Below are 7,954 nucleotides of genomic sequence, written 5' to 3'. Positions count from 1 at the left end.
CCGCTGCGCTGCTGGCCGGGGCGAGCTGCCTGTGCTACGGCCGCTCCCTGCAGGGTGAGTTCGTGCACGACGACGTGTGGGCGATCGTGAACAACCGCGACGTGCGGCCCGGCGCCCCGCTGGGCTGGGGCATCTTCACCAACGACTTCTGGGGTAAGGGCATGGCCGAGAACACCAGCCACAAGTCCTACCGGCTGCTCTGCGTCCTCACCTTCTCGCGCCTGCAGCGAGGCCCCTGGGTCCGGAGATGTGGGACTGGGCTTTTTTTCTTTTCCTTATTGCCTACTCCTCCTCCCCGCCCCGCTTCCCTCCACGCCCTGCAACCACGCCACTCTCCTGTATGTTCCTTGCGACCGCTTCTCTGGCGTTCTGGGGCTAGGCTTGGCAGGTAAAACACAGGCGTCCGGTATTTTTATTTGCTGAATCCAGCGCCCTACCAGGAGCGGTTCCGGAGGCGCCCGCTGTTGAGTTGGAATGAAGCTTTCCCTAGAGTCTGCGCTCTCCGCGGCTTTTCCCGAGGTGCGGGGCTGGGACGCATACCCACCTCACCCGCCAGACCTTAACCACCGCGGCAAAGGAGGGCCTGTGTGGACTCAACGGCCTCGGGTTCCGGGGTGGGTACCCCTTCTCTAAGCTGAGAATCTTTTAAAAGTTCGTGGAGGACTTCGCAGATAAGGAGGAGGCTTTGGAAGAAAAGAAATCCTGATCCATCGGTGCTCAGGAGGCCTCACCAATCTGTCAGAGAAGTTCGCCAAGACTGGAAAAGATGCAAAGTAAAGGAACACAGAGTCGTGCAATTTTCCCATTCCTTGCCTCCCAATCGAAATAGTTTTGTTTGTTTATTTTGTTTCAGCATTTCTGTTGTCATGATTTGGCGTTTCTGGTGTGAATTATTTACAAGTGCAGAGAGGAACCATGATGCCTATTTTCCCTCTTCTCAAAGTGCCTCATCAGTTAAAATGTGTCTAGCTTTTCCTCCATCACCTTGGTGACAAATCTTTGCTGGAACGATAGCAGTGCCATTATATACCAGTGAACAAATGGAAGTCCTCCTCCGCAAGAAAGAATTGTGGAAGGTGTAGGTTGACGGTTAGGTTGTTTGCCTTAAATATATATAGACTGTCCTCAGTTCTTAGAGAAATCCTATTTGGCCCAGGGAACCATATCCCCGTGTTGCAGATGGCCAAATACACTGTTCATTCATTCAAAAAATATTTATAACATTTTTGTTTATAATATTTATAACTTTATATGCAGTTACTCTTCAGCCACCGGGGCTATGAGTCTGCAGTTATGTAGTCTAGGTAAAACATGACTGAAGGCATTGGAAGTTTCATAGAGGAAAATGAACATTACCTGAAATATCCAGAGAAGATGAAGTTAATGATTAGAGACTGAAAAGGTATGCCTTAGATTCCAGCTTTGCAGTAAGGGAGAAAAACTGAACTCCTGTGTATCATCTGGTGAATCCTTGGATGAAGGCATCTTCTGAAACAGTTTTTTTTTTTTTTTTTTTATCAACTAAGTTATTTTCTGACTTCTTTGGAGCAGCATTTGCACTTTTTCTACTTTTGAGTACTCATTTATCCCACCTAAAAAAAAAAACAAAAACCCTCATTATGCCAAAGGAGTAGCATCCTCCTCATCTCTGTATATACACACATGATAATGCTTCTGTTCTACAGTCTGTTTAGTCTGACCCGTGGTGATCTCTGAGATGTAATCTATGCACGTCCAGGTCCCTCACTCTACACTCTTGTTACATTCTAGACTCCTTGTTCTTTGTAGATTCCAAGCACACTCAAGTATAATGCCCCTTCAGGACTCTGCATTTTCTGCTTTCACTTTTTGGAATTCTATTCTCCCAGAAAATCTCCAGGTTTGTCACTAGTACAGCATAAGCTCTATGAGGTGTATCCTTAGTCCCTAGCACAGTTCCTTGCACACAGAATCTATGTTCAATAAATGCTAGGGAATGAATGATTACTTCTGTGAATATTTATGAATGTTTCCAGAAAATCAGATTGCCTCTACTTTTTTTTTTTTAATGCAGGTATAAACTTTCCTTGGCCCTATTTCTAATCAAGATGTCCCTGGATAAACCAGAGGTCCTGATTATGGGGGAGTTAAGGAGGAGGTCTGATTTCCATGGGTTTCTTGTGGCTCTCAGCTGAAACCTGCTCTGGTTGTGACTATAGAGAATGAGGATTTTTAAAAATTTTATTTATTTAAATTAGTTTCAAGTATACAGTACATTGGTTAGACATCTATATAGTTTATAAAATGATCCCCCCAATTGCTCCCTCCCTCCCTTGGCCCTCCACCTAGCTATCATATAATGCTAACTGCATTCCCTCTGCCATGCTCCCCATCCCTGTGACCAACTACCAACTATTAATTTATACTTCTTTAACTCTTCACCTCCCCTCTGTCCGTCACCAAAGTGTCCACTATATTTGTGAGTCTGATTAGTTCGTTCTTTTTGTTCCTTAGATTCTGCATGTAAGTAAAATCATATGGTATTTATCTTTGACTTATTTTACTCAGCATAATAACCTCTAGGTCCATCCATGTCATTGCAAATGGTAGGATTTCATTTTTTTAAAGTGGCTGAGCTACATTCCATTATATATGAGCTATAATTTCTTTATTGAATCGTCTGTTGATGGACATTTAGTTTGCTTCCATATCTTAGCTATTGTAAATTGTGCTGCCATGAATATTGGAGTGCATAGATCTTTATGAATTATTGTTTTGGTTTTCTTTGGATAAATACCCAGAAGTGCAATTGCTGGGTTGAAAGGTATATCTATTTTTAAGTTTTTGAGAAACCTCCATACTGTTTTCCATAGAAGCAATAACAATTTGCAATCCCACCAACAATGTATGAGGATTCCCTTTTCTCTGAGAGGATGAGGATCTTTACTTCCTCCTGGATAGCATATTGAAGCATGACTGTTGGTGGTTCCTGCTTTATCTTAAGTCTGTAAATACCCTAAGGGGAAACCCAGAACTTCAGAGAGTTCTCTCCCTACACCACTCTCAGAATTAAATTCCTGCCATGTTGGTAACCTTCTTTCCTACTGAGGGTCATTTTTTTTTCCCTTTTTTCTCTCAGTCAACAAGCAGAAGCCATGGAATTTTTTTCCCTTGCGGATTAAATCAAGTACAAGGACCTGAAAATAGCTCTTCCTCAAAGCAATTAATATGAATCCCTGCTCCCATCAGCACTCCACTAATCAAAGAAAACCTTTTGCTAAGAACCATCAACTCTGCAATTACTGTTAAAGAGGATACTTTATGTATTTCTGATCTGATTTATATTATTTGCTGTTTCCTTTTCTGAAGATTTTCTTCTGGGACTTGGTGTTCTATGTGAAGTTAATGATCTTCCATGTCCTTGATTTCCATACCTCTTCTTTGGTACAGTTGTTTCTCTGAATACTAAGGTGACAGTAACTACCCCTGAACTTGGCCATAGGTGTTGACTCCTTTCACTAGCTCCCCTTCCCCTTTTCCCATGCTACGCCCTCCCTTTCCTTTAAAGCCAAGTGAAGTTCTCATGCGTTAAATTTGAATAACAACCCCTTTAAAGCCAAGTGAAGTTCTCATGCGTTAAATTTGAATAACAACCGGAAACTTTGCTTTCGCCTGCAAGTGCAATGTATGTTTGCATTGGTACCTGTGAGTCACATCCTTTGGTACTTCAGATACACTCAGTGATGATGATTTGCTGATTTGTTCCTAGTACAGATTCCTGGAGGGAATGCAGAAGAAGAGCAATCAAAATTATTAAGGGCTAGAGAGACTTGCCATAGAGGAAAAAAAGAAGAAGATGTTGTTATGTGTTGGTTGAATGATCTGAAGAGACTATGGAAACCACTTATAAGCATTTGAGAGCTGTGATGAGAAGAGATGGGGAAGAAGAAAGACCAGCATCTTTAGAGGAAGACAGGAGAATGTTCTGTGTGTTTAGTATTGGGCTGCGGAAACTCATTCAGAAAGTGTTGTGGAACCCATCATTTCAGACACTGGAAATAGATGATAAAAGTGTGTGCGTGCGTGTGTGTGTGTGTGTTTTCTTTTTATCCTTGCTGGAATTTTAGCTTAAATGATAGTGAACGTATGTTGTTACCAGAGGATCTGGGTTTGTCTGGAAAGTGTGGCAGTTGGCCCTCTGTACCTGGCCCTTAAGTTTGTAGACCTGTGTTTCTTATTGTCTTGGAACTGCTTGCATTTATTTACCTGAGATGCTTAGTAAATAGGCAGATCTCTGGGCACCCCTCCAGATGTAGTGAATTAGAATTTGTGGAGTTATGTTTAAGGAATTTGCAGTTGTAGGATGCACTCCAGGGGATTCTTAGATACTTAGAAACTTAAGATCCATGGGCTATATGTAACACTTATGGTTTCAAGTATTTTACTTGTATTAATTTAGCTTAATCTTCACAGCTACTCTGAGTTATGTTCTATCATTAAAGTAAACACATGAGGAAACTGAGGCACAGAGAGGTTAAGCTGTGCCAAATCGACATAACTAAGATGGGTCAGAGTCAGGACTGCCCCTCACCTGACAGTCTGGCTCCTAATTCCATGCTCTTAACTACCACGTTAGTTGGCCTTGTTAAAGATAGTTAACTTTGAAATCCTGTTGGCCTCATGAGATGGTACAGTAGAGGAAATGGTTAGCACGCCCCTTTATCAAAGACAAATTCATTTTTTTTTTTTTACAGAGGGGCCAATAAGTGATTCAAGGCCCTCTATGTCTGTGTTTGAGGTGTGTGTGAGTATGTAGTGTATGGACCCTGAGAAAGAAGATACCTTCCTGTGGCTAATTAGGCTTAAATTTAAAAGCAGAGCTTATCAGCTGTTTCTCAACAGGGGTCTCTTACGCAAGCTGCACTTAAGGGAGAAGCCTGTACTAAACTGCCTGCTTCCCGCACTGAGCTGCCTGTCTGCACTGTGTTTCTGTTATCTGACTCAGCCCTTATAAAGGAGTTTCTGAAATAGTATTTCAATCAATAGGACTGAAGCTTTCCGTGTCCAACAGAGGAACTGTGCAGCTATAGTCTCCATCAGCATCTTCACTGACCAATCAGAGAGGCTCCATTTTTACCAATCAGGACAATGCTTCTAAATCAATCAAACTGCAAAGATTTGGAGTCCTCATTTGCATGAGGATGGACCAATCAGGGACCAAGGGTGGGGATTTCTGTCTATATAAGTCAGCTCCCCTCTAGCTGGGGAGCACACTTTCTCTTTACCTCTAGGACTAAAGATTGTGTTTTTCGACTTGAGCTGAAATACAAGAGATGAAATGCTGAAGATATCTCACCAGACCAGAGTGGAGAAGAGCAGGCAGGGCAGGGCAGAGCAGACTGGAGGGGAACAGAGCAGAGTTGTCTAGCTGGAGAGGGGCCTAGCTCTAGGGCCACCTGGCCTGGGGGCTTCCTCTCAGCTGTGCTGTATCACAATTGAGCTGTTTGCACCCAATAGTTTTTCTTCACTACACCTCAAATTGAGGATTTTTGTTGGTGTCAAATTGACACCAAGACCATTGGTTTACAAGTGAAACCAACTTTAAGTGGAAAACCCTGAATTTGTAATTTATTTTGACAGTAAAAGGCTGAGAGCTTTAATTTTGATACATGGCATTTGTAATCAGAACAGGGAGGAGGGTTTTCATGAGGGTTTTTATTTTCCAAAAATTGGGTCGAGATTGCCTGCTTGCAAAAGCAGTCCAACTCAAATGCTAATAGACTGGACCTCAAGGAAGTATTATTATAGGTTTCTTTCCAGGTTAGTAACCTTTAAACTGTGAATCTTAAGCTATCAATTTTGTATTATTTGGTATTTTGTTAATCATCAATTCTATACCTGTTTTAACTTTCACACTATCCTAGTATAGTAGTAATTAATGAGGCAAGATTGTGAAATATGTTTTAGATTATCAGAGAAAGATGAAAAATTATGTTCTTTACATTTTAATGTTAAAACTTCATCAGGAATTCAATAATTCATTCACAAATGTTTAATCAATACTGATCTTGGTTTTAGACATGAACTATTGAACAAGACAGATGAAGTTTCTGCCCATAGGAACTTAATAATCTATGAAATTGCTAATATTTAAGAGTTTTTGAATTTCAGAAATGGCATTTTTATATGGCTCAATTTTATAGTAGGGAGAGTATAATGGCAAATACACAAATAAATAAGTAAAATTGTTAAGTGCTTGTGCCAGTTATCAAGTTATTTTCTTTGGCCTCCGAACCTTTCTCTACTCTACCTTTCTCTACCTAACTTTGTGCTGCTGGGGATGGGACTGTGCAAACCACATTTTGCTTTGCCAGTTGTATCCCTATTTAGATCTACCAATGGAGAGAGGAGAGAGAGACTGAAAGGCTGGAGGAGTGCTGGGGACAAGGGACTTGTTCCTTTCTATCTGCTTCCTGTGCCTTCCTGTCTGCTGGTGTGGTTCCTGGGGACATCACCCTGATCAGCCTTCTTCATGACACAGCAGCAGTGCTTCTGTGTAGTAGCAGCTGCATCAGTCTATTCCTCTGAGGTCAGAATTTCAGCTCTGCCAGGTCCCAACTCCAAGTTTCTTCTTTTGAATAATTTCAACTCCTTTTGTTTGTTTCTCCAGCCCTGTGGTTGGAACCTGCTTCTAATAGTTGATACCTCAGTGTTCTTTTTATCTTTTTGATTACCTGGTTAACAACTTCATACCTGGTTAACATATTACGTTTCTCTCTTAAAATATATAGTGTGGCTAATGTCTCCTCACTAGGTCTCTACTGAAGGTGGGCAGAGAATTAAAATAAGGAGATGTGAGGAGTGACTACTTAAATTTGAGTGGTCAGAGAAGGACTCTGTAGAGGGGACGTTTAAGCTAAAAGACGAAAAGTGTGTGTATGTGTTTGTGTGTGTGTGCACGCACACACACTCGTGCATACTAGAGAGCTTTGTCAGTCAAGGTAGGGAGTTTTGATTGTAGAGTGATCTTAAGTTTTAAAAGCTCACTCTGGCTTGGATAGAAAATGGATTGTAGGGAATGAGGCTCAAAATAGATAACTGGCTAGGAGGTGTTTGCTGTGGTCCAAGAGAAGTGGTGATGTATTCAATCAGGTGGTAGTAATAGAGATGATGAGAAGTAGACAAGTTGGGAATATGCTTCGGAGAAGTTAAAAGGACATGATGAAGCATTCATGTGTGGGGCAAGGAAAAGAAGAATTGAGGAAAATTTGTAATACAATGCCTGTATGTGCATGTGCGTGTGTATTAGCTCTCCATAAAGTCCACTCATCCATTCATGCATACACACTGCCACCCCATATCCATGCACTCATACACATATAAGCACATAGTCATGAAGGGGAGGAAGAAATTCTCTACCCTTTTAGTTCTATCAGCTGGTCTAATAATTAAATCAACATGTGGCAGATTAACAAGATAAAGCAACCAAATTTGACTACATACATACATATGGGACCCCCACATACATGAAAGTTTCAGACACAAAAAGTTAAAATGAAGTATGCATGGAATTCTGAGTTAAGGATGAGGTAAGATACCTTGGAGCTTCAGAGGGGAGAAAGGTCATTTGCAGGATGATAAGAGCAGATATTCAATAATTAGATGTTTGCCCTGCTCTTATATATAGGTCATACAAAAGTTATTTCTGGTGAGAACTCTTATTATGGGCAAAGTCCCCATTTAAATTCTTTAAAGGAGAGGTAAATGTTTCTTGTGAGCTCACAGGGTCTTAATTGCCTTCAGTTCAAAGTAATCCATGTGCCTAGGTGGCACATCTTGGGGAAGCCTGTTCTGAGCCCCTTTACCCACATATTGGAGGCTTCCATTCAAGATGACTTGGACTCATCAATCACTACTCTTTGCGAAGCCTACCAGGCTACCTTACCGGGCTTTCATCTAGTTCATATTTCTCCAT

At 41.5% G+C, this 7,954-nt stretch overlaps 1 pseudogene; it reads right to left on the bottom strand.

The window, feature by feature from the left end:
- LOC102890415 overlaps positions 1-7,954 on the bottom strand; it is an 18,652-nt pseudogene extending 10,698 nt beyond the window's left edge.

Source organism: Pteropus alecto, unplaced genomic scaffold (assembly GCF_000325575.1).
Source record: "Pteropus alecto unplaced genomic scaffold, ASM32557v1 scaffold103, whole genome shotgun sequence".
Classification (NCBI taxonomy): Eukaryota; Metazoa; Chordata; class Mammalia; order Chiroptera; family Pteropodidae; genus Pteropus; species Pteropus alecto.
Note: the sequence above shows the minus strand (reverse complement) of the source record. Positions and strands in the feature narration are given on the sequence as shown.